Below are 27,731 nucleotides of genomic sequence, written 5' to 3'. Positions count from 1 at the left end.
CCCATGTTTTGTTGCAGATCTGAAGATGATCATGCCTAAGGGAAGGTGATAGTCTAAGGGTCTAACGGCCTTGTGATGATAGACGGAAGAAAAGAAAGGGATTTTTTGTTGCTTATGGAACTGTTCAGTTCACTTCAATTCAATTTTTGACCTGTTATCTGGTAACTCTAAACAGATCATACATATTGGTTAATCATGGTGACAAACCAAGTTTTATATTTTATTTGTAGTAGTAAATCATGTTAACAGAAAGCACTGGTAATATTAATGCATAAATAAAACAGAACATTTGAAAACTAAGAATTAATTTAAAAACTAAGATGGAGTTAACTCAAGTTCCAAGTGAATAGCTTCCGTCTTACATTACTAGACATGTTACTGGCATCCTCGGAACAACTCGAGGATTACCGACTAACTACAACTATACCCACTTCTAAACCTATTGTTGCTACACTATTCTACATCTACATCACCCACACCATTATGTGCGTTCCTCGGCAGTCCTCGAGTTGCGCGTCCCTGTATAGGTGGCCATAGCATTCTTGCTCTTCTTTTTATTTCATTTTTGTCTTTTTCTTATATGTATAACGGTCCATTTTAAACGGGTAATGTATCACGAAGCAAATACCGTCCGCACTGACGGAATGTTACGTGATACCACGTACTTACATGTTTGTGACTATTACAGCCCCATCTATCACAAAACGAAAAAAGTGCTCCAACTAAAACATTAATATTTCTTTACGTACTACAGCCGGCCGTGGTGGCTGTGCGTTTCTAGGCACTTCAGTCCGGAACCGCGTGACTGCTACGGTCGCAGGTTCGAATCCTGCCTCGGGCATGGATGTGTGTGATGTCCTTAGGTTGGTTAGGTTTATGTAGTTCTAAGTTCTAGGGGACTGATGACCTTAGATGTTGAGTCCCATAGTGCTCAGAGCCATTTGAACCATTTTACGTACTACACGAATATGTAATAAAAATGGGGGTTCCTATTTAAAAAAACGCAGTTGATATCCGTTTGACCTATGGCAGCGGCATCTTGCGGGTCAACCATAGCGCCATCTGGATTCCCCCTTCAAGCTAGACAAGTTTTGATCTTTGTAGTTTTTTCGTTTGACGGTCACGATCAATGGATCACCCTATATATATATATATATATATATATATAAAAATTGAGGAAACACTTCTTGTAACCTGTTGACATTGTTTTGATATTCAAAACGCCCACTTGCTCTTATAGACTGAAAGTTAAGCTGTTGTCTTTTAGATATCCGATGTGCTATCATATTCACTTTAGTCCACAAATTTCGGTCACTTACAATTGTTTGTAGATCGGGAACGACATGATCAGCCGAACCTTTCTCTCCACATTCACAGAATGGTGTGTACTACGTCCCACTCGATGCAGATGTTTGGGATATGGACCGTGACCTGCTAACAGGTGCGCCGTACCTCGACTAAGGTCAACGTAGCGCAGTTTGAGCCTGTTCCTGATGCTTACAGTGCTCCTAGTGTCCCAGTCAGACTGACATTCATCTGGTTATGGAAACCGATGAATGGGCAACCTGCAACTGGGACTGCTTCAGTCACTGAGAAATCTGAATGAACTTGAGCAGCTGAGAGAATCGCGCACCTCTGCGTCTGTTGCAGGAGCTGGTGGCGACCGGGCCCAACCAGCGCAACTGGCGCGGCATCCTGATCGCGCTGCTCGTGATCGTGGCCGTGCTCGGCCTGATCGTGTTCTCGATCGTGCTGCTGTCGCCGCCCGACGAAGGGCCCAGGGTGAAGGGCACGAAGTTCACGCTGGACGACGTGCTGAGTCCGCGCTTCCGGCCGCCGCCCTTCAACGGCACCTGGGTCTCCGGTGAGTACCCGCCGGCCCAGCACAGCACGCTGCATCTGTCCACCGGGCAGGCCAGCTCGCGGCCTCAGTACGGCTTGATGTATTCTGACTGATCCGCTACATAACCGTGTTCGTACCTTATGGAGTAACTAGCTTAGCGCCCGCTGCTTCACTCGCGTTTGCGTACTAATTACAGAAAATAATTTTATGAACATACATGAGGCCCACTGAAAAATTAAAGATGCGTTTCTTTTTATCTGCAGTTCTGACAAAGTCGATTTGTCTTCCTGACTGTTAAACAGCCTTCTTCGATTTCGTTCACTGATTGCAACACATTCTAAACATTTCATGCTAATAATCATTGTTGTGTTGGCAGAAGAGCAAACACCGTCTTACTAGGGGAGGCCGAAATGCACGCGTTTTAGCTCACGCAGGCTGGCGTGAGGAGGGAAGGACTATACTGACGTGAGGTCTCGAACATGACAAGGAATTAGAATTCAGAAAGCGGACGTAATTAGTTTGATACTTAACTTTAATCCATTAATGATGAACGTCGCTCTTGACGGTACATGATTCACAATATTATCTGTTCAGATTATAGTAACTGAATATGGTGCCTTGCTAGGTCGTAGTAAATTACGTAGCTGAAGGTTGCGCTAAACTGTCGTCTCTGCAAAAGAGAGCGTATGTAGACAGTGAACCATCGCTAGCAAAGTCGGCTATACAACTGGGGCGAGTGCTAGGGAGTCTCTCTAGACTAGACCTGCCGTGTGGCGGCGCTCGGTCTGCAATTCACTGATAGTGACGACACACGGGTCCGACGTACACTAATGGACCGCGGCCGATTTAAAGGCTACCACCTAGCAAGTGTGGTGTCTGGCGGTGACACCACAATCATTTTTGGGTTGAAGCTCTTTTTCCCATGTTTGCTTTGACACTTACGTTTTTGGACAGGGTCCGCCTGTAGCAAAACACAAATATGTTTTTTAATCCAAACATGTTTCACTGCAGTTGCAGCATCTTCAGTGGGCTTTTATTTTATGGCTGTTAAAGATAAACAATATTAAATACTGTTTGTATACATGGAGCTATTAATTTTTAAATCCTAATTACAGATATTTGAAAAGAAACCCACATAAAATTATAGATTCATATCTTTTTGCCACATGGTGTGGTTTTTCTGATGCATTGTGTTTCTACAGTGACTGTTTTGTTTCACAGTTTGTCATCTGCAACCGCTTTTGGCTTAAACAATTTATCTACTTTAAGGTGTAAGTGGTTGCAGATGACAAACTGCGGAACAAAACAGTCCCTGTAGAAACACAATACATCACAAAAACCAACCATGTGGCAAAATGGTATGAATTGATAATTTCATTGTTTTTTTCAAATATCTGTAATTGTGATTTAAAAACTAAAAGTTACATGTTTACAAACAGTAAAGAATATTATTTTTCTTTATCAGGCATAAAATAAAAGCCTACTGAAGATGCTGCAACTGCAGTGAAACATGTTTGGGTTAAAAAACAAAATTCTGTTTTGCTGAAGGGGGACCCTATCCAAAAACATATGTATTTCATGCTAATTAAGGCCAAAGATGCAACGTCTTTTCCTAATGCATTTGTGACCATAAATCGAGTCTGCAGCTGGAGTCTGAGGTTACAGATAATCCTGTTTTTAGACCTCGTGTGGTGATGTTTACGTAGAAACGTTTGTCCTGTAACAGATTCAACAACAGCAACAAATTAAAAATAGACTTCCATAGCTCACCATTCACTAATACGTCCAGTGTCTCATTCACCTGAATTTCCAGTGCCAGTTTTCAAGGAATTATCCTCTTTGGTTGCATAGGAACGGTAGTCTTGTAAAAGTCGAAGTTACCTCAGCGAAAAAATTTTCCCAATGAAAATGATTTCATTCGCAAGAGATTCGAGCTCATGAGTGGAATGACTTGGCACGAAATTTGAGACTATCCAGGAAATCTTCAGAACTGTTAGCAACACAACTGAGAGCGGAAAACCTGCTTGAAAAGAGAGCTGAGGTATCCTACTTTTGATCAAGAGGAAGTGCGTTCCTGTAATACTTTCGAACGGATTTGTATATTGCTATAATGTATGTTGTTTAATGGACTATTTGATACTTCAGCTTATATCGCAAATGAATAGCGATTATTGGTCGATAAGTGCAGTCCCATTAGGCCATTCAGTTCGTTTGCTTGAATAATTTGAAGACATAAACTGAGTCATTGATTCCTTGCAATATAGCATGCATCAATGGATCATCTGTGCTGATCCTAAAACGGTCTGTTTCCTCCTTGATTGAAATATGAGCAAAAAATTGCGTTTTCTACATAGCCATCTTTCTCACTTCCCGGAAAATCTTCGTGCAGTCAGTGATAACCAGCATGTGTGATTCCATAAAGGTTCCAAGGTGATGGAGGCACTGTAAGAAGGTAGATGTGATGCAAATATGATGGCTGACTACTGTTGGAGAATCAGGCGAGAGTGACCACTGATTAAATACTCCGGAAGAAGATATAAGCAAAAATTTTTACTTTATATTTGCCTTTTGGTAAAAAAACTTTACTATTTGTATGAAAACAGTTTAGCTCTCAGTAATTATTACAGCGTTTGTATGAATTAAATTGTCCCTCATCTACAGAATATTTGATAAGTTTGGAATTTATTTTCCTTTGTATTTACATACTGTATGACTTTTGAAACAAAGAGATGGTATTCTGTATGTTAAAAAAAAGTGACTTGAAAGAAAAAAATCTGCAGTTTTTTTTCCTTTTTGATTCAGACTCCAAAAGTTAGTCAACATCAAGTCACAGATCTAATACAATCAAACTGCTTTTCTCCAGTGTAATGGTTTATTTTGAAAAAAAAAATTTCACCCATTTTAAGCCCTGTAGGGGTTTAATTTCTGAAAATTCTGAAACATATACTTTTTTAATTGCTGGCCGAGAAACCAAATACCAAATTCAGTAGATCTACTGACTGGTTTGATGCGGCCCGCCACGAATTCCTTTCCTGTGCTAACCTCTTCATCTCAGAGTAGCACTTGCAACCTACGTCCTCAATTATTTGCTTGACGTATTCCAATCTCTGTCTTCCTCTACAGTTTTTGCCCTCTACAGCTCCCTCTAGTACCATGGAAGTCATTCCCTCATGTCTTAGCAGATGTCCTATCATCCTGTCCCTTCTCCTTATCAGTGTTTTCCACATATTCCTTTTCTCTCCGATTCTGCGTAGAGCCTCCTCATTCCTTACCTTATCAGTCCACCTAATTTTCAACATTCGTCTATAGCACCACATCTCAAATGCTTCGATTCTCTTCTGTTCCGGTTTTCCCACAGTCCATGTTTCACTACCATACAATGCTGTACTCCAGACGTACATTCTCAGAAATTTCTTCCTCAAATTAAGGCCGGTATTTGATATTAGTAGACTTCTCTTGGCCAGAAATGCCTTTTTTGCCATAGCGAGTCTGCTTTTGATGTCCTCCTTGCCCCGTCCGTCATTGGTTATTTTACTGCCTAGGTAGCAGAATTCCTTAACTTCATTGACTTCGTGACCATCAATCCTGATGTTAAGTTTCTCGCTGTTCTCATTTCTGCTACTTCTCATTACCTTCGTCTTTCTCCGATTTACTCTCAAACCATACTGTGTACTCATTGGACTGTTCATTCCGTTCAGTAGATCATTTAATTTTTCTTCACTTTCACTCAGGATAGCAATGTCATCAGCGAATCGTATCATTGATATCCTTTCACCTTGTATTTTAATTCCACTCCTGAACCTTTCTTTTATTTCCATCATTGCTTCCTCGATGTACAGATTTAAGAGTAGGGGCGAAAGGCTACAGCCTTGTCTTACACCCTTCTTAATACGAGCACTTCGTTCTTGATCGTCCACTCTTATTATTCCCTCTTGGTTGTTGTACATATTATATATGACCCGTCTCTCCTTATAGCTTACCCCTTCTTCTTTCAGAATCTCGAACGGCTTGCACCATTTTATATTTTCGAACGCTTTTTCCAGGTCGACAAATCCTACGAAAGTGTCTTGATTTTTCTTTAGCCTTGCTTCCATTATTAGCCGTAACGTCAGAATTGCCTCTCTCGTCCCTTTACTTTTCCTAAAGCCAAACTGATCGTCACCTAGCGCATTCTCAATTTTCTTTTCCGTTCTTCTGTATATTATTCTTGTAAGCAGCTTCGATACATGAGCTGTTAAGCTGATTGTGCGATAATTCTCGCGCTTGTCAGCTCTTGCCGTCTTCGGAATTGTGTGGATGATGCTTTTCCGAAAGTCAGATGGTATGTCGCCAGACTCATATATTCTACACACCAACGTGAATAGTCGTTTTGTTGCCACTTCCCCCAATGATTTTAGAAATTCTGATGGAATGTTATCTATCCCTTCTGCCTTATTTCACCGTAAGTCCTCCAAAGCTCTTTTAAATTCCGATTCTAATACTGGATCCCCTATCTCTTCTAAATCGACTCCTGTTTCTTCTTCTATCACATCAGACAAATCTTCACCCTCATAGAGGCTTGCAATGTATTCTTTCCACCTGTCTGCTCTCTCTTCTGCATTTAACAGTGGAATTCCCGTTGCAATCTTAATGTTACCACCGTTGCTTTTAATGTCACCAAAGGTTGTTTTGACTTTCCTGTATGCTGAGTCTGTCCTTCCGACAATCATATCTTTTTCGATGTCTTCACATTTTTGCTGCAGCCATTTCGTCTTAGCTTCCCTGCACTTCCATTTATTTCATTCCTCAGCGACTTGTATTTCTGTATTCCTGATTTTCCCGGAACATGTTTGTACTTCCTCCTTTCATCAATCAACTGAAGTATTTCTTCTGTCACCCATGGTTTCTTCGCAGCTACCATCTTTGTACCTATGTTTTCCCTCCCAACTTCTGTGATGGCCCTTTTTAGAGATGTCCATTCCTCTTCAACTGTACTGCCTACTGCGCTATTCCTTATTGTTGTACCTATAGCGTTAGAGAACTTCAAACGTATCTCGTCATTCCTTAGTACTTCCGTATCCCACTTCTTTGCGTATTGATTCTTTCTGACTAATGTCTTGAACTTCAGCCTACTCTTCATCACTACTATATTGTGATCTGAGTCTATATCTGCTCCTGGGTACGCCTTACAATCCAGTATCTGATTTCGGAATCTCTGTCTGACCATGATGTAATCTAATTGAAATCTTCCCGTATCTCCCGGCCTTTTCCAAGTATACCTCATCCTCTTGTGATTCTTGAACAGGGTATTCGCTATTACTAGCTGAAACTTGTTACAGAACAATTAGTCTTTCTCCTCTTTCATTCCTTGTCCCAAGCCCATATTCTCCTGTAACCTTTTCTTCTACTCCTTCCCCTACAACTGCATTCCAGTCGCCCATGACTATTAGATTTTCGTCCCCCTTTACATACTGCATTACCCTTTCAATATCCTCATACACTTTATCTGTTCATCTTCAGCTTGCGACGTCGGCATGTATACCTGAACTATCGTTGTCGGTGTTGGTCCGCTGTCGATTCTGATTAGAACAACCCGGTCATTGAACTGTTCACAGTAACACAACCTCTGCCCTACCTTCCTATTCATAACGAATCCTACACCTGTTATACCATTTTCTGCTGCCTTAATAGCGATATATTTTCAAAAAAAATTTCATCCTCTGTTTCACCCTTGTAGTATTTCTACGTTATAAGGTCAACAATTACTCCAAATTTTTCGTTTCCATTCTTAGCAGTTGTGGCTGGTTAATTATGAATCGGTGAATCAGTCTGAAAAGCTTTAAGGGGTGTTGCAGGGTAGCTTGTGCTGAGAAATAACTGTTAATACAAACACTCGATACATTTCTGCGTCTCTGAGTTCATTGGCATTGACCGCAAACAGTCTCTGTCCCCAGAGACGAAGTCGCCAAACATCATCTTTGTTTGGTTTCCTAAACCCGAACAAGAGAGCGATGCAAAATTTGACATAGAAAGATAGAGGGATCGAACTTAAGCCAAAGGCTAAACAATCCAGTGCGCAGTTACGTACGCTATGCCAACAACTGACATTGTATCTGACGGGTCGCTTGAATTTGTGCGTGCAACGGCCTGATTGGCTAACTTCAAAGCTAATTAACTCGGAATCGGCGCAACGTATCGAGTTCTTTTCTGGACAGTTATATCTTAGCACAGTGTATCCTGCAGCACCCTGATAAGCTTTTCATACTGTTTTCGAACACCCTTTATATACAGATGAATACGTAGTGACAATAGAAAACTTGTTTGGATGATTTAGTGTCACCTGAAGATGTTATTTTCCTTAATTAGTTGTACGATTGCACAATGTCAGTTTTAGAGCATTGCAAACTACAAACAATTCATCTATGACTCATTGTAGCGTTCAAGTCTATGCACCTGTGAAATTTAAACTTCATTCCCTGTATCGTGTGTGTCAGTGCAGGTGTTGTAATCGTCATAAGTTTGAAAACACTACCTCGTTAGCATTTTTAAAATTACAAACATTTCACATCTCATCTCAGTCAACGTATATCGTGTGCTTACGTGCATGTCTGGAAGACGAACCGCAGCTGCAAGAAATACTTCGAAATTTATTCGGAGACTACGATTTTATCACAACCATCAAAGCATTTACGACTGCGTGTCAATTGCGTTGCCGCTTTTACAAGTTCTAATGACGACTAGAAATCCAAAATCATTTATTCATACAAGTAAGTTAAAATGTGACCACGCATGCGAATTTGTAAGTTTTGTAAAAGTTCAGTTCTGAAAGAAATAAAAATAAGAAGGAGGCAAATAAGACTGGCTTGGGAGAAAATAAAGTGGCTGAAAAAATGGACAAAGATGTTAGAGGATGATAGCAGAGAAGTAAGAAAGAAATGTTTGGAATGTCATCTTGGAAAATCAAGTTTTCTGCCGCCAACTGACATCGTATTGGCTCGATATTTCGATCGCGTAACTCGCAATCTTCAGCAGGTGCTTCCTGAGGCGTTTAAGTATGACGTCTATTACAGACAGAAAACCCGATTTTTTAAGACGACAGCACCTCAGCAGGAAAGCGTCAAGACCTGCTCTATGGAATGGATAACTGTAAGAGGAGAGATATAAGAAAGAATGCAACACTAGTGGACAGGAACGTGAAAGAGGACAATAGGTTGGTTGATTTGTGGAAGGGGTCAAATTAATGAGGTCATCGGTCCCATCGGATTAGGGAAGGATGGGGAAGGAAATCGGCCGTGTCCTGTCAAAGGATTCATCCCGACATTTTGCCTGAAGCGATTTGGGAAATCACGGAAACCTAAATCAGGATGACCGGACACGGTTTTCAACCGTCGTCCACCCGAATGCGAGTCCAGTGTGCTAACCACGGCGCCACCAGGTTCGGTAGATTAATAGAAGAGAAGATACTGTGGAAGGGTACTTTCAGCACTTGCTAAATCCAAACGGACTTGGAGATAAAGGAAATAGACCAAAGGAGGTAGAAGTAAACTCTGGGGCGAAACGGACCTGACATGAAAAGAAATGTAAATGGCATTGGACAAGATGTAAGGCGAAAAGGCACCAGGATGGACGAGGTAAGTGTCGAAATGGTGAAAGCGGCAGAGGAGGTTGGGAAACAGTGGTTATATCGTGTGATGAGCGTTGTGTGGAATGAGAAGAAGACTGTAGAAGATTGGAAGGGGGACACTAATTGTCCCTATACTCAAGAAACTGGGTAGGAAGGATTATAGAAACTACAAGTGAGTCACTCTGATACCACACTGTACCAAGGTATAGGAAAAGATCCTGGAGAGCAGGATCCGAACTCGGGTCGAGAACACATTGAAAGAGAAATGGCTTGGCTTCAGACCTGGAAGTTCAACTTCTGTCCTCATACTTGTAGTGAAGCAGCCCCAGGAGCATCACTATGAATATGGGGAGAACATTGTAATGGCCTTTCTAGATATAGAAAACGCATTTGATAGTTTCTCTAGAAGAAAGGTATATGAGGCTCTGGAAAAGAAGGGAGTGAAAAACGAGACAAGATGCCGAGTGGAGGATATATACTGTGGAAGTATGAGCTGTATGAAAGTGAGAATGAAAGGATGCGTTGATTTCAGCAAGCAAATGGTGTGAAACAAGGAAGTGCATTTTCATCTCTCCTCTTCATTCTAGTCTTGGATGAGAGGCTGGATACGACAAGATGAAAGCAATGGTGTCTGCGGATGACTGGATGATCTAGGGAAGCAAGGAGAAGAAGATTTGGGAAACAACTGGATGTTTAGGAAGAAATTGTAAGACAATATGGAATAAAATTTAGTGTAAAGAAATGTTGGGTCCAGATTACAACTAGAAAGAAAGATAGGCCATCTAGTGGAATAGGGACTGGAGGTGAACAATTGATGAGGGTGTCAAGTACTTGGAAGCGTGATAGAGGAAAATGGAAGAAATCGTAAAGAGATCAGTGGCCTTGGCCAGCAGGCAGAACCATTCCTGCGAAGTGTTATGAGCCTGGTTTGGACCAAAGATGCAAAGAATATATAGAAGTTACTAGATACCAGTACCGATCTATGCATCTGAAATATGGGCAATGAAGAAAAGGGATGTATGTAGATTGCAGGCATTTGAAATAAAGGTCTTCAGAGTACAGTAGGAGTAACAAGGATATGTAGGATGAGGAATGGAAGGTTAAGGGAAATACTGAAAGAGGAACACTTGCAGAGAACAATGAAAACATTAAGGCGAAAATGATATGGGCATCAAAAGATAGTGGAAAACAAGAGGATTCCTTAGAAGAATATGAAATGGATTTGCGAAGGAAACGACGAAGAAGAAGACCAGATGATAGATGGCTGGAGTAGTGTGTTGAAAAGGAGGCGAGGAAGGAACCAAAGTAAACTCAGATTGATTGTGGGAAAACAGGACTAGATGGCGAGGCGTATATTCCAAACAGGCCCAGCCTGGGGCTGGAAGCTGTTCGAGACGCTAATGATGATGTCAGCATTCGAAAGTATTGCCCACCAGAGAAGTTACAAGAGCCGCTCGGCAGCATTGCCATCCAGAATTTTGTTTCTGTACACGGTGACGCTAAGCCGCCCACCAAACCAACTAGTGCCGCGTCGTCTCAGTACGTCAGCTGCCGGCTTTTGCGCCTGAATCCCGGCAAACGGCCGTGCCGTGCGGGCTGCGTCAGCCCCTGCCACCTGTTGCTGTGCTGGTGATTATGCCAGCCCAGAACACCACAGCACAGCCTGATGGCGTTACGGACAGTTAGCCGAGCGGCGTTCCTTCTGCGAGCTGGCGTACGTGACGCACTGCCAATGCACTCGCCTCGTTCGTTCAGAAGCTTGCCGTGTTTCTAAGCTCCTTTTCGTTATCTATCTCTAGAGAGAATGTCATAGGAACATTATTGGTAGGTTGCCTGGGGCCCGTACCACTGACTCATATCTTCTTAAACTTAATGTTTTATTGACGCACAGTATTTCAGCGTAAAGCAAAACTAAATTTTATTTCTAAAACTAGCTGAAAAACCCGCTTCGCTTGGTCATGAAGCCGGTGTTGTGTTGTCGTGGTCTTGTCTTGACTGTAGATATTTTAGTATGTGGTTCTCTTGGGCTGTGGCGTCGTCATGTGTGCAGATCTGTACGTAAATCGTTCTTGGTGTTACCAGAATATGCCAGATCTTATTTTGTTTGAGTAACACGACGTCGAAACTTCAATTCAGTTATCATACTCTGGTCACTTGGAAGAAAACAGATTATGAACCGACATCTCGCTTCAAGAGGAGACAGTTCGTTTAGATTTTATTTAAATAGTTCATAGTCACTGCATGCAATACTAATGAGCTTTGCATTACACACGCTGCAGAACGGGCTGCGTAGACATAATTATTAACCATTATTATTTTTAATTACAGGTTTGCAAAGTTTTCTGTCTTTCTTCTCTCTTGTTCTTTAGACAGTCCAATAAATATTCATCAACAAGTCATCAAGATGTTCCAGCTACCTCAAAGTTCACGTCCAACCAGTGATTATGACAGTCTGCTTTATTGAAATATTATACTAACACTTGAAATTAGATATCAATACTGTTAATGTTTGTTAATATTCACACTAAAATGCAGTTAATTTCACCTTTTACTTTTCACTTGATAATTCTCTTTAACGTCATATATCACAAATTTTGAATTCTAGTCAGTACAGAATCTTTCTTTCTCTTTAAATAAATTCAAGTCCCTGGAACTACATCTCTGGAGATGAAAATTACGCCGACTTGGCGCAGGTAATACTACAGTAAAATGATCGGTACACTTTTTAAATAACTTTGATATTTTCAGTACTTCACTCTACACAACACGTAATACTAGCAATCACAACCACAGTAATAACAGCAATCACAGGACGGGAATCAGAGCAGCAACCGAAATAGTAATAAGTATAGTAATGGGAATAGTATTGAGCTAACAATGATAGGTATGTGCATATTTAAACAAACTGCGATATTACAGCTTTGTTTTTTTATAACTTTATATTGCTAGTCATTTTACTACCTTCTAATTGAAATTTTTACTTAAATATTTCAAATAATGCTAATTAAAAGTTATTATGAAAGAAAGCCCCCCATGAACCATGGACCTTGCCGTTGGTGGGGAGGCTTGAGTGCCTCAGCGATACAGATGACCGTACCGTAGGTGCAACCACAACGGAGGGGTATCTGTTGAGAGGCCAGACAAACATGTGGTTCCTGAAGAGGGGCAGCAGCCTTTTCAGTAGTTGCAGGGGCAACAGTCCGGATGATTGACCGATCTGGCCATGTAACATTAACCAAAACGGCCTTGCTGTGCTGGTACTGCGAACGGCTGAAAGCAAGGGGAAACTACAGCCGTAATTTTTCCCGAGGACATGCAGCTTTACTGTATGACTAAATGATGATGGTGTCCTCTTGGGTAAAATATTCCGGAGGTAAAATAGTCCCCCATTCGGATCTCCGGACGGGGACTACTCAAGAGGACGTCGTTATCAGGAGAAAGAAAACTGGCGTTCTACGGATCGGAGCGTGGAATGCCCGATCCCTTAATCGGGCAGGTAGGTTAGAAAATGTAAAAAGGGAAATGGATAGGTTAATGTTAGATATAGTGGGAATAAGTGAAGTTCGGTGGCAGGAGGAACAAGACTTTTGGTCAGGTCATTACTGGGTTATAAATACAAAATCAAATAGGGGTAATGCAGGAGTAGATGTAATAATGAATAAAAAAATAGGAGTGCTGGTTAGCTACTACAAACAGCATAGTGAACGCATTATTGTGGCCAAGATAGACACAAAGCCCATGCCTACTACAGTAGTACAAGTTTATATGCCATCTAGCTCTGCAGATGATGAAGAAATAGATGAAATGTATGACTAGATAAAAGAAATTATTCAGGTAGTGAAGGGAGACGAAAATTTAATAGTCATGGGTGACTGGAATTCGTCAGTAGGAAAAGGGAGAGAAGGAAACATAGTAGGTGAATATGGATTGGGGGGAAGAAATGAAAGAGGAAGCTGCCTTGTAGAATTTTGCACAAAACTTAATGATAGCTAACACTTGGTTCAAGAATCATGAAAGAAGGTTGTATACATGGAAGAAGCCTGGAGATACTAAAAGATATCAGATAGATTATATAATGGTAAGACAGAGATTTAGGAACCAGGTTTTAAATTGTAAGACATATCCAGGGGCAGATGTGGATTCTGACCACAATCTATTGGTTATGAACTGTAGATGGAAACTGAAGAAACTACAAAAAGGTGGGAATCTAAGGAGATGGGACCTGGATAAACTGAAAGAACCAGAGGTTGTAGAAAGTTTCAATGAGAGCATAAGGGAACAATTGACAGGAATGGGGGAAAGAAATACAGTAGAAGAAGAATGGGTAGCTCTGAGGGATGAAGTAGGGAAGGCAGCAGACGATCAAGTAGGTAAAAAGACGAGTGCTAGTAGAAATCCTTGGGTAACAGAACAAATATTGAATTTAATTGATGAAAGGAGAAAATATAAAAATGCAGTAAATGAAGCAGGCAAAAAGGAATACAAACGTCTCAAAAATGATATCGACAGGAAGTGCAAAATGGCTAAGCAAGGATGGCTAGAGGACAAATGTAAGGATGTAGAGGCTTGTCTCACTAGGGGTAAGGTAGAAACTGCCTACAGGAAAATTAAAGAGACCTTTGGAGAAAAGAGAACCACTTCTATGAATATCAAGAGCTCAGATGGCAACCCAGTTCTAAGCAAAGAAGGGAAGGCAGAAAGGTGGAAGGAGTATATTGAGGGTTTATACAAGGGCGATGTACTTGAGGACAATATTATGGAAATGGAAGAGGATGTAGATGAAGACGAAATAGGAGATAAGATACTGCGTGAGGAGTTTGACAGAGCACTGAAAGACCTGAGTCGAAACAAGGCCCCCGGAGTAGACAACATTCCATTAGAACTACTGATGGCCTTGGGAGAGCCAGTCATGACAAAACTCTACCATCTGGTGAGCAAGATGTATGAGACAGGCGAAATAACCTCAGACTTCAAGAAGAATATAATAATTCCAATCCCAAAGAAAGCAGGTGTTGACAGATGTGAAAATTACCGAACTATCAGCTTAATAAGTCACAGCTGCAAAATACTAACGTGAATTCTTTACAGACGAATGGAAAAACTGGTAGAAGCCGACCTCGGAGAAGATCAGTTTGGATTCCGTAGAAATGTTGGAACACGTGAGGCAATACTAACCTTACGACTTATCTTAGAAGAAAGATTAAGAAAAGGCAAACCTACGTTTCTAGCATTTGTAGACTTAGAGAAAGCTTTTGACAATGTTAACTGGAATACTCTCTTTCAAATTCTGAAGGTGGCAGGTATAAAATACAGGGAGCGAAAGGCTATTTACAATTTGTACAGAAACCAGATGGCAGTTATAAGAGTCGGGGGGCATGAAAGGGAAGCAGTGGTTGGGAAGGGAGTGAGACAGGGTTGTAGCCTCTCCCCGATGTTATTCAATCTGTATATTGAGCAAGCAGTAAAGGAAACAAAAGAAAAATTCGGAGTAGGTATTAAAATCCATGGAGAAGAAATAAAAACTTTGAGGTTCGCCGATGACATTGTAATTCCATCAGAGACAGCAAAGGACCTGGAAGAGCAGTTGAACGGAATGGACAGTGTCTTGAAAGGAGGATATAAGATGAACATCAACAAAAGCAAAACGAGGATAATGGAATGTAGTCGAATTAAGTCGGGTGATGATGAGGGGATTAGATTAGGAAATGAGACACTTAAAGTAGTAAAGGAGTTTTGCTATTTAGGGAGTAAAATAACTGATGATGGTAAAAGTTGAGAGGATATAAAATGTAGACTGGCAATGGCAAGGAAAGCGTTTCTCAAGAAGAGAAATTTGTTAACATCGAGTATTGATTTAAGTGTCAGGAAGCCGTTTCTGAAAGTGTTTGTATGGAGTGTAGCCATTTATGGAAGTGAAACATGGACGATGAATAGTTTAGACAAGAAGAGAATAGAAGTTTTCGAAATGTGGTGCTACAGAAGAATGCTGAAGATTAGATGGGTAGATCACATAACTAATGAGGAGGTATTGAATGGAATTGGGGAGAAGAGGAGTTTGTGGCACAACTTGACTAGAAGAAGGGATCGGTTTGTAGGACATGTTCTGAGGCATCAAGGGATCACCAATTTAGTGTTGGAGGGCAGCGTGGAGGGTAAAAATCGTAGAGGGAGACCAAGAGATGAATACACTAAGCAGATTCAAAAGGATGTAGGAAGCAGTAGGTACTGGGAGATGAAGAAGCTTGCACAGGATAGAGTAGCATGGAGAGCTGCATCAAACCAGTCTCAGGACTGAGGACCACAACAACAACAACAACATGAAAGAAAGAGTTACTGAAATATGTCCCTAAACTGACGAAAATGAGAGAGTGGTTGCAGTCGTTTCTTTCATTTGTTTTCTGAGGACATTCTACATTACTCGAGAACATTGTGAACATCGTAAAAATTAAAACGTTGAAACTCCACTTAATACACTGTTTGCTATCTCTAGCGTTCCAATTGCACTTAAATTGGATTCATTCTCTGTCCCTTTCACTTTCTCTTGGATTCTACGAATCGATTTCTAAAAGTACGAGGGCAGTTTGTTTATTAACGGTCGATCGCAAAATGTGAACCACAGTAAGCTTTGCGCAGATGTATAGGGCAGAGTTTCTAGTATACCAGTCGATCGCGTCACGTCGCTCTTTCCACTTATGAGCGCACTTTGTGTACGTAAAGACGCCTATAATGTAGTGTCACCCGCCAAATATGAGAGCCCGCTGGGAGATTTCGCCTGATTTCACGCAGTCCACATAATGTTTCTGTCGTACATTTGCTTCTTCGTGGCGGTCTTTAGCCGCACGTTACAGCGGCAATGATGACGCTCCTGTAGTGATTTCGCTGGGAAGTGTCTGATCACCGACCATCCAGCCCGGACTTAGTTCCCTCCGATTTTCATCTCTTTCCTAATATGAACTGCTAATTATGAAGGCAACATTTCGGCACCAACAACGAGCTGCAACCCAATGTAGAAAATTCGGGAAATGCACAGACGACTGTCTTATATGACGAGGGTATTGCAAGCTTGTTACCACCCAACGACAAACGTCCAAGCAGAAGCGGCGACAGCGTAGAGAAGTAGCTGGAAGCTGTAAATAACTGTTGTAAATAAAGCATTTTTGATTTTTACTGTGATTCGAGCTGCGAGGTACCACTAGCACGACAGGATAATGAAACTTTCTACAACATTCTGCAAGCTCTGGAAAATTCTGGAATGTTCTCGACCACTCCTATTTTAAACGAGCTTCTGAGAACGAGTGCAGATTGTCCGTGTTTTGGCCTGACTGGCTAGCGCTCATGTACATTTACAGCTATTGTCGTAGCTTTTGTTAACAGCGAATTTGTAGTGAAGCTTCACCACGCCATTAGCTCTACAGTCGTCTGTTCCACTTTTAATTTGCGACCGTTACGACTGGTCGTTTATTAGTCAGCCTAAGTTCTGCCACACAGGTGGGAGGAGCGACCAACCGTGACTGCGGCCGCAGTTTGTGTAAGTACGCAGTGTTTGGTTCAGTTGAGTCCGCTTTTTCTAAAAGAGTTTCTGACAAGAAGTGAACACTACCTGTATTTTAGATTGACTGGTGTTTATTTACATTCAGAGCTTCCTTGTTCATTTCTTGCAGCAGCTTTTGTGAAAGCCACCTTCTAGTGACAAGTAACTGTACATACACCTCTTGTCAGCAATGCTATTTAATTCTGATTTAAGAGCTTGCGAATATTGTGATCTCAGGCTATCTGATGGTTCGATGCGTGGAGCTACAGAATCCTCTCCTGTACCAGTTGCAACATACATTATCAATTATTTGCTGGATGTATTCCAATCTGTCTTCCTCTACAGTTTCTACCCTCTACAGCTCCCTCTAGAACCATGGAAGTAATTCCCTTAAGTCTGGATACATGTCCTGTCACCCGACCCCTTCTTCATTTCGGCATTTTCCATATTTTCATGTATTCCGATCCTCTCCGATTCTGCGGAGTACGTTCTCACCCCTTACCTTATCAATTCACCTGATTTTCAATATTCTTTTCTAGCACTACGTCTCAAATGCTTCGATTCTCCTTTGTTCCGGCATTCCCACAGTACATTGCTGTGCTCAAAGCGAACATTCTCAAAAATATCTTCCTCAAATTAAAGCTTACGTTTGATAGCAGTAGATTACTCTTGGGTAGGAATGCCCTTTACGCCAGTTCTAGTCTGTTTCTTATATCCATCATGGGTTACTTTGCTTTCTAGCTTGCATAATTCCTTAACTTCGTCTAATTCGTGATCCCCAGTTCTGATGTTAATTTTCTCGCTGTTCTCATTTCTGCTACTTCTCATTACTTTCGCTTTTCTTCGATCTCCTGGCAATACATACTCTTTGCCCATTAGACCGTTCATTCCATTCAACAAATCCTATAATTCTTCTTCACTTCCACTGAGGATAACAGTGTCATTAGCGAATCTTGTGATTGATATACTTTCATCCTGAATTTTGCTACTTCGATGTGTAAGTGGAACAGTAGTGGAAAAAGGCTACATCCCTGACCTAGACCCTTTCCAATTAGAGCAGTTCGTTCTTGGTCTTCTAGTTTTATTTTCCCTCTTGGTTCTTCTACATATTGTATGTTAACCATCGTTCCCTATACCTTACCCCTAATTTTCTCAGAATTTCAAATATCTTCCCCATTTTATACTGTTAAACGGTTTCTTCAGGCCGACAAATGTTATTCTCTCAGCAACTTGGATACATGAGCTATTAAGCTGATCGTGCGATAATTCTCGCACTTGTCCGCTCTTGTTATCTCCATAATTGCGTGGATGATGTTTTTTAGGAAGTCTGATGGTATATAGGCAGTCTCATTTATATTTACTATTAAAAAGAGTAGGAACCTCTTTCTGCTGCAGTAGTAGTGATTCCCCAGCAGAAAGAGATTCCTACTCAATATTCTGAAGATGACCGCAGTAGTGGTCGAAACCGGTCACCTTAATAAATAAATCGTGATCAAGACTATTTTTAATAGTAAATATTTGTAACTCATTGATCACTGCTACTGCCATAATGTATTTAAAAGTAATTAGTCTCATATATTCTCACACTAACATAAACGTAACTGCATCTTGCAGTTATCGAGTGTGAGTCTGCGGCCGTCACTTGAATAGCTTGCTTTTAGACTACCAGGTTCGACTCCTCGGTATAGTTATCTTCAGGCCCTGTACAGTAAAAATTACTGAACATCAGAGAAACACATATTAAAATGTCATACATAGTATTATACAAACGGAACAGAGGATACAAGTAAAAATTTGTAAGTAAAAGGAAGCCAGTAATGAACTAACACACTCAGGATACAGTCAATAATATACTGTGAATATATAACACACACTCATGTTCAGAAAAAAACAGAACACTTTGAATGACTAGAGATAGGACTTTCATATTCACAGGACATGCACGTTAGTATGTTCTGCAGAAATGGTAAGCATTTGCTCCATGTCCGCATGCGGGTTAAAGGCCAACGTCGATATCGTGGCGCAACACCGGTAAAACGTGCCTGGGCTCTCGTTGTCGCTATAAACCGAAGGTAATGGACCAGTGTGACTTGATCAGACGTGTAGAATGCCTCGCAGACGTATGAGCGAACCGTACTGTCAAGTCAGTGAGTTTGAAACAGGGCGCATCATTGGCATCAGAGAATATGATGTATCTATCCGGGAAACTACTGTTGCCGGCCGGAGTGGCCGTGCGGTTCTAGGCGCTACAGTCTGGAGCCGAGTGACCGCTACGGTCGCAGGTTCGAATTCTGCCACGGGCATGGATGTGTTTGATGTCCTTAGGTTAGTTAGGTTTAATTAGTTCTAAGTTCGAGGCGACTGATGACCTCAGAAGTTTAGTCGCATAGTACTCAGACCCATTTGAACCATTTTTGAAACTACTGCTCTTGTAGGACGAAGTGTTTCGGCAATGCAACAGATTGTGCCGAATGGTTCACGGAAAGCCGTAGAACACAATGAGATGGGTCAGGTCGCACACCCTGAGAAGATCGACACCTGATGCGAATAGCATTTCAAGACGTATCTGCGTCCTCCTAGGCTCTGCCGCAACAGTGGAACAGTAGAACCCATCATACGCTATGAGGGGTAACAGTCCTTCGCCGCTTCTTACGGCACGGGTTACGTGGGTGTTGTCCACTTGTCTCCCTACCTTTGATGAGTGTGCAGAAACATGCTAGACAGCAATGGTGTATAGAAGGACGTCACTGAGGACAGGCATGGCATCAGGTAGTCTTTCCGGAAGGATCCAGTACCTATTTGTTTGAAAATGATCACCTCATTTTGGTTCTCCGCAGAGAGAGGGAGCAGCATCACTGTGACTGCATTCTTACAAGACATACAGCGTCAACTCAAGGCCTTACGGTGTTGGGTGCTGTTGAGTACAACCACAAATCACAGTTTCCCTGTTCGTCCATTACGGCCACGGGACATCAGCTGGTAGGTACTTTTCAATAAACTTTACCAGCAGCCGTAAACTTTAAGATATTGTATTTTATTCTGAAAGCAACCAGTTCGGAAATTCATTTTGCCATGTTCAGGCCCCATACGCTTTTTTCAAATCAACGAACTTATCGTATAGCCTCGTAAAACTGGATATCGTGAATTCCAATCGTTATGCAGCTGCTTTGTATGAAAGCATGACAGCGCGACTGTACGTTTTCGTATCAAACAGCTGCGCAACGATTGGAATTCACGATATCCAGTTTCATGGCAAAATGAATTGCCGAAACTGGTTGCTTTCAGAATAAAATAAAATATCTTAATGTGTACGGCTGTTCTCTGCCTCGTGATGACTGGGTGTTGTGTGATGTCCTTAGGTTAGTTAGGTTTAAGTAGTTCTAAGTTCTAGGGGACTGATGACCATAGATGTTAAGTCCCATAGTGCCCAGAGCCATTTGAACCATTTTTTGTGCGGCTGTTGGAAAGTTTATTGAATTGAAAACAAATCACATTTGGTGGCCGTCCAGGGCATTGTGACCTACATGAATGTCACCCTGCGACTAGTAGATATACAGCCACACCCTTTCTGCACAACACTTTAGACGCCATTTTTCAACAGGACAATGCACGACCAGATGTTGCTGCACGAACATATGCCTTCTTTGTATCACAGTACGGCAGCCTTTCGCCCTTGCGCGCCAGATCACAGACCTGACGCCAATCGGAAATGTGTGGGATATGGTGAAGCGACGGGTGCAGTGCTGTGACCCAATGCCAACCACCACAGATGAGCTTTGCAACCAGGTGAATGCAACATGGGTTGGTATATCAGAGGACGACATTCTCGCCTTATACGTGTCGATGCCATCATGCGTGGAACAAGTTGTCACGGCCCAAGGCCGACGTTGTGACTGCTAGGGAAAAGGCCACATGCTGAACCGAGGTGACTGAAATGCTAATGTACACTACTGGCCACTAAAATTGCTACACCACGAAGATAACGTGTTGCAGACTCGAAATATAACCGACAGGAAGAATATGCTGTGATATGCAAATGATTAGCTTTTCATAGCATTCACACAAGGTTGGCGCCGGTGGCTACACCTACAACGTGCTGACATGAGGGAAGTTTCCAACCGATTTCTCATACACAAACAGCAGTTGACCGGGGTTGCCTGATGAAACATTGTTGTGATGCCTCGTATAAGGAGGAGAAATGCGTACCATCACGTTTCCGACTTTGATAATGGTCGGATTGTAGCCTATCGCGATTGCGGTTTATCGTATCGCGACATTGCTGCTCGCATTGGTCGAGATCCAATGACTGTTAGGAGAATATGGAATCGGTGGGTTAAGGAGGGTAATACGGAACGCCGTGCTGGATCCCAACGGCCTCCTACCACTAGCAGTCTCTACCCCTGAGTCAACAGATGGGGACGTTTGCAAGACAACAACCATCTGCACGAACAGTTCGACGACGTTTGCAGCAACATGGACTATCAGCTCGGAGACCATGGCTGCGGTTACCCTTGACGCTGCATCACAGACAGGAGCGCCTGCGATGGTGTACTCAACGATGAACCTGGGTGCACGAATGGCAAAACGTCGTTTTTTTCGGATGATTCGAGGTTATGTTTACAGCATCATGATGGTCGCATCCGTGTTTGGCTACATCGTGGTGAACGCACATTGGAAGCGTGTATTCGTCATCGCCATACCGGCGTGATGGTATGGGGTGCCCTTGGTCACACGTTTCGGTCACCTCTTGTTCGCATTGACGGCACTTTAAACAGTGGACGTTACATTTCAGATGTGTTACGACCCGAGGCTCTACCCTTCATTCGATCCCTGCGAAACCCTACATTTCCTTTACGGGCCTTTCAGGATTCAGAAAATGTTCGACTGCTGTCCTGGCCAGCACGTTCTCTAGATCTCTCACCAATTGAAAACGTCTGGTCAATGGTGGTGGAGTAACTGGCTCGTCACAATACGCCAGTCACTACGCTTGATGAACTGTGGTATCGTGTTGAAGCTGCATGGGCAGCTGTACCTGTACACGCCATCCAAGCTCTGTTTGAGTCAATGCCCCGGCGTATCAAGGCCGTTGTTACGGCCGAAAGTGGTTGTTCTGGGTACTGATTTCTCAGGATCTATGCACCCAAATTGCGTGAAAATGGAATCACATGTCAGTTCTAGTATAATATATTTGTCCAATGAATACCCGTTTATCATCTGCATTTCTTCTTGGTGTAGCGATTTTAATGGCCAGTAGTGTACCAACATATATGTCCTGTGGACATGAACGGTCTTATCTAGTCGTTCAGGGAGTTCTGTTTCTTCTGAAATTGAGTGTACTTATACCCCTAGGACTCTGTACATACTTGAAAATAGTGAGAGTAGTACAAAAACTTCTGAAGCACTGAGGTCGAGTAGATTATACGGAGGTGGCAGCGTAATTAAACGCTTGGCGAGGCTGGACACTGCGCTCGAGAGACAAAGCGCTCGGCGTGGTCGCCGTATTCGCAGCAGTAGCAGCCGCCGCTCTACGCAGCGCGTTGGCCGTAAAGCAGGCGTCTGGCAGGTAACGGCGAGTCGTGATACATCGCGCCGGCCCCTAGGAGCCGCAGCCGACACCTCCCCAGCGTGCGCCGCCGGGCTCCGGCCGCGGCGATAAATTCCGGGAATCTCCGCTAATCCTGAGCTGAGCTGAGCGCCGGCAGCGGGACACGCCGCCTCAGAGGGCCGCCTGTCTTTCCAGCCTGCTGCAGCCGCCGGCAACACTGCGCTACCTGGCACACGTTCTGCCCTCATAAAGAGGGACGGCAAAATAAACCTGATTTCGAAGATATCATGCACCTTAAGGATAGGCGACCAACTTACATCTTCCACACTTGCGGCAGATGACGTAAGTTGAGTTTTAAAGTGCATGAAATACCCTGCCGAAAGAAAGAAACAGCAAAAAAAAAAAAAAAAAAAAAAAGTTCAAAGGTGTGTGAAATCTTATGGGACTTAACTGCTAAGGTCATTAGTCCCTAAACTTACACACTACTTAACCTAAATTATCCAAAGGACAAACACACACAACCATGCCTAAGGGGGGACTCGAACCTCCGCCGGGATCAGCCGCACAGTTCATGACTGCAGCACCTGAGACCGCTCGGCTAATCCCGCGTGGCAATGAAACACCCTCCAGTACTGTGTTCCGAGGCACCTTTGTACAGGGCGATTATAATTAAAGTTAAACTTTCAAACCGCTTTAGAAATAACCCGCTGGTCAGAATGGCGTCAAAGTGCAACGGTATATTATCGGAGAAAAGGGAAAACGTATGGCAGAAGAAAAATAGTTACACAATGTAGCAATAGATGGCCCTGTAATCATCATAATTTAATAACAGTCGACTACAAATGACAAATGAATCATATAACAAGGCCTACGGTGTACGCTTCACGTTAAACAGACTGTACTACTTAGTGTGCATGGGTGTACAGGTCAAATACTGTTAGTTACGTAAGCCCAGACACAATGGCAGGTTCAAATCACGTAGGATGGGAAAAATCGGTTTTCAATTCTCCTGAGGCCAAAAGTCGCATACAAAGCATCACTCACTTCGCTTTTTAACTATCCTGAGGGCAAAAACCGCACAAAAAGCGTCAATCACATCGGGTTTTAATTGTTCAAAATGGTTCAAATGGTTCTGAGCACTATGCGACAACTTCTGGTGCGAACAGCTCGAGCGAGGTGCTCATACACATTCTCGATTCGGTTTAAATTCGGGTAGTTTGGTGGCTAGGACAGTAAACTCATCGTGGTGCTCTTCAAACCACGCCCGTACACTGCGAGTGTGTGACACGTTACAGCGCCCCGGTCGTAGATGCCATCGCATCAAGGAAAAAGCAGACTACATGTACGGGTTACATGGTCCTCAAGGATAGATGCATACATCTGTTGATCCACTGTGCCTACAAACTGGCTATATCACCCAGGAAATGCTACGTAATCGTTCTCCCGGTCATAACATTTTCTTCTCCTGCCTGGGCCGCTTCGAAAATTGCACACGCCAGTAACCACCTGTCCGGAGTGGCATAAAATGTCATTCATCAAAAATTTTACCGCAGCGGCCGTTCACCCCTGTCATCTATAGGCCATCCATTGTGCACGACCACTGCCTCGGCACCCGTTTTCGATAATGTCATTTTGCCATCCTTGGCATATATTAACGACGGCAGCACGCGAACAGACTACAAACTTAGTCCTGTCTGAAATGCTTCCATCCTTTGCCCGAAAGCCAGTGGTCATGCCCTTCTTGACCTCAGATAAATCTCTCCGTTTCTGCATTACAACGACTGCACTGTATCCGCGTCCCCCGGACATTCTTTATACAACCGCCTCTGCTAGTGCTGCCACCTGACGTCTCTGAGCTGTTATTACACGTTAATGTCGAACGTAGGTGGTGGTCACATCAATGCCAACAGGCTGTGTATGCTGTATTAGAATCAAATATACACTACTGACCATTAAAATTGCTACACCAAGAAAAAATGCAGATGATAAACGGGTATTCATAGAACAAATATATCATACTAGAACTTACACGTGATTACATTTTCACACAGTTTGGGTGCATAGATCCTGAGAAATCAGTACCCAGAACAACCACCTCTGGCCGTAATAGCGGCCTTGATACGTCTGGGCACTGAGTCAAACAGAGCTTGGATGGCGTGTACAGGTACAGCTGCCCATGCAGCTTCAACACGATACCACAGTTGACCAGACATTTTCAATTGGTGAAAGATCTGGAGAATGTGCTGACCAGGGCAGCGGTCGAACATTTTCTGTATCCAGAAAGGCCCATACAGGACCTGCAAAATGCGGTCGTGCATTATGCTGCTGAAATGTAGGGTTTCTCAGGGATCGAAGAAGGGTAGAGCCGCGGGTCGTAACACATCTGAAATGTAACGTCCACTGTTCAAAGTGGCGTCGCTGAGAACAGGAGCTAACGGAGACGTGTAACCAATGGCACCCCATATCATCACGCCGGGTGATACGCTAGTATGGCGATGACGAATACACGCTTCCTATGTGCGTTCACCGCGATGTTGCCGAACACGGATGCGACCATAATGATGCTGTAGACAGAACCTGGATTCATCCGAAAAAATGACGTTTTGCCATTCGTGCACCCAGGTTCGTCGTTGAGTACACCATCGCAGGCGCTCCTGTCTCTGATGGAGCGTCAAGGGTAACCGCAGCCATGGTCTCCGAGCTGATAAACGTCGTCGGACTGTTCGTGCAGATGGTTGTTGTCTTGCAAACGTCCCCATCTGTTGACTCAGGGATCGAGACGTGGTTGCCCGATCCGTTACAGCCATGCGGATAAGATGCCTGTCATCTCGACTGTTAGTGATACGAGGCCGTTGGGACCCAGCACGGCGTTCCGTATTACCCTCCTGAGCCCACCGATTCCATATTCTGCTAACAGTCATTGGATTGCGACCAACGCGAGCAACAATGTGGCGATACGATAAACAGTAATCGCGATAGGCGTCATCTTCGTGGTGTAGCAATTTTAATGGCCAGTAGTGTAGATGAAGTATGCTTCATTGATACATTACCTGCATATATCCAACTAACTGTGTGCTTATACACAGGGAGTTAACAGGGCCCACGTTATACTGTTTAACAACGAAATTCACGTATTGCTAGAAGAGTTTACATGTATCAGATTTCCTGCAGACACAGCTCTGCTGCGGTATGGGTAATAGGAGCATCACGCTGTCCGAGAGAATTTTAGACTCAACACAGTCCTAAGTTTTAGTACGCGGGATAGTGCAACGTCTGAGATTAAAATCAAATGATAATTAAATCAAGACCCTAAGCTGTCGACAGGCGCTGATATATATCAAGGGGGACAGTTGAAAATGTGTGCCCCGAACGGGACTCGAACCCGGGATCTCCTGCTTACATGGCAACACACCATCCATCTGAGCCACCGAGGGCACACAGGATAGTGAGGCCCACATTCCCAACTTAATGTCCACACACTTCATTCGTTGTGCCCCTGCCCATTTCACTCATTACTCGTGGCAGACATTCTTACCGAGTCCCGTAAGAGTTCGGGAAATTGGTGTGCATCCAGCACAAAAGATGAAGGTCAATGGCGGGTTAGCTTTAACTATTTGAAGTTGGTATCTGTTCTTTCGCACATGTCCACACACACTTCATTCGTTGTGCCCCTCCCCATTTCACTCATTACTCGTGGCAGACATTCTTACCGAGTCCCGTAAGAGTTCGGGAAATTCGTGTGCATCCAGCATCGGTGACCATGCAGCTCTCTTAGAATGAAATGATAATTAAATCAACACCCTAAGCTGTCGACAGTCGTTGGTATACATCAAAAAATCTAAACTGCACACATATTTGCCGTGAAATTCTGGTAATATATAGACCAAATGCAACGCCGCGCCCAGCTTAATGAAACGATGCCAATAATTAGCTCATTGCCGCAGAGACGTGGGTGATGTTGTTCTGGAAGTCCAAATCTTGTATACCCTGCGATTTTGATTTTTATAGCGAGCTGAAGGAATATCCGCAGGGGCAATAGGTTTTCCAACGATGAGGAAGTACACACAGCGGTTCTCGAATGGCTCCGCGACGAACAGGCGGATTTGTATAGCGGAATAATTTTAACGATTGGTAGATCTTTCCGACTGCTATTTACAGAAACTTTGTGAATATGTTCAGAAGTAGTGTCATGTATCTATGTTACTTCGAAGTGCTATACAGTATTCATGGAAAGTTGTTCGGCCTTCTATTATAATGTGGAACTTACTTTCTGAAGTCCCCTCGTAGTTAAAATATAATGAAATTTTTCGTGGGTGACTGACTACGGCTCTTAAACATTTTGAAAAAAGCATATTTGTGCCATTAGCTGAACAGTTTTTTGCTTATTCCCTACCGGGTTCACTTGTTACAACCTGCTTCAAAGGAGGAAACTATAAGGTACAAAAAAGAACCGATATAAAGTATACACTGATCAGCCAGAACATTATTACCAGCGTGAACTATCAGTGAGCGTGCTGTCCGTGTGTAGAATTGGGAAGGCGCGCGATCTATCTGCGTTTGATCGTCGGTAGACTGAGTGACCCGGAGGCTAGGCACAAGCATTTCGGGAACTTCACGGTTTGTCTTCAACACGTGGCGAAACCTGTATGAAAATACGTCCAGACGTAGTGGGGCTGGGCGGAAACCCATCATTACAGACGTCGGACATCGTAGGCTGGGCAGACTGGTAAAACAGGGCAGGCAGAGAATTGTGGCGGAACTAACATCAGACCATAATGCTGGGTAGAGTACAAGTGTGTCTGAACACACAGTGCACCGAATACTCCAATCGATGGGTCTCCGCTGCCGACGAACCCTGCATGTGCCAATGGTAACACCACGACATCGGCAACGACGATTGAAATGGGCACGTGACCATCGGCACTGGACGTTGGCGCAGTGGTCTGATGTGTCCCGATACCTTTTTCATCATGTCGATGGGAGGGCGCCAATCCGTCGTCTTCCAGGGGAACAGCCCTTTGACACCTGTACTGCGGGACGGAAATCAAGATGGCGGCGGCATCACTATGCTCTGGTGAACATTCACGTCGGCTTCCATGGCTCCATGATGGGGAAGGAGTATCGTGCACCTGGTTGCAGACGACGTACGACCCTTCATGACGATCATGTTTCTAGACAGGGGTGGCATTTTTCAGCAAGACGGTGCGCC

General features: G+C 43.2%; 1 protein-coding gene across 1 annotated transcript in view; it reads left to right on the top strand.

The window, feature by feature from the left end:
- The first annotated feature begins 1,761 nt into the window (after nucleotides 1–1,761).
- Nucleotides 1,762–27,731, top strand: part of LOC124802913 (prolyl endopeptidase FAP-like) — a 760,857-nt gene continuing 734,887 nt past the window's right edge. The window contains exon 1 of the mRNA XM_047263983.1: nucleotides 1,762–1,864. The gene's annotated coding sequence lies outside the window, so the exon portion shown is untranslated. The remainder of the gene's footprint in view (nucleotides 1,865–27,731) is intronic.

This window comes from Schistocerca piceifrons, chromosome 6 (genome assembly GCF_021461385.2).
Source record: "Schistocerca piceifrons isolate TAMUIC-IGC-003096 chromosome 6, iqSchPice1.1, whole genome shotgun sequence".
NCBI classification, from domain to species: domain Eukaryota; kingdom Metazoa; phylum Arthropoda; class Insecta; order Orthoptera; family Acrididae; genus Schistocerca; species Schistocerca piceifrons.
The sequence above is the reverse complement of the archived record's forward strand: the minus strand, read 5'-3'. Positions and strand labels throughout refer to the sequence as shown.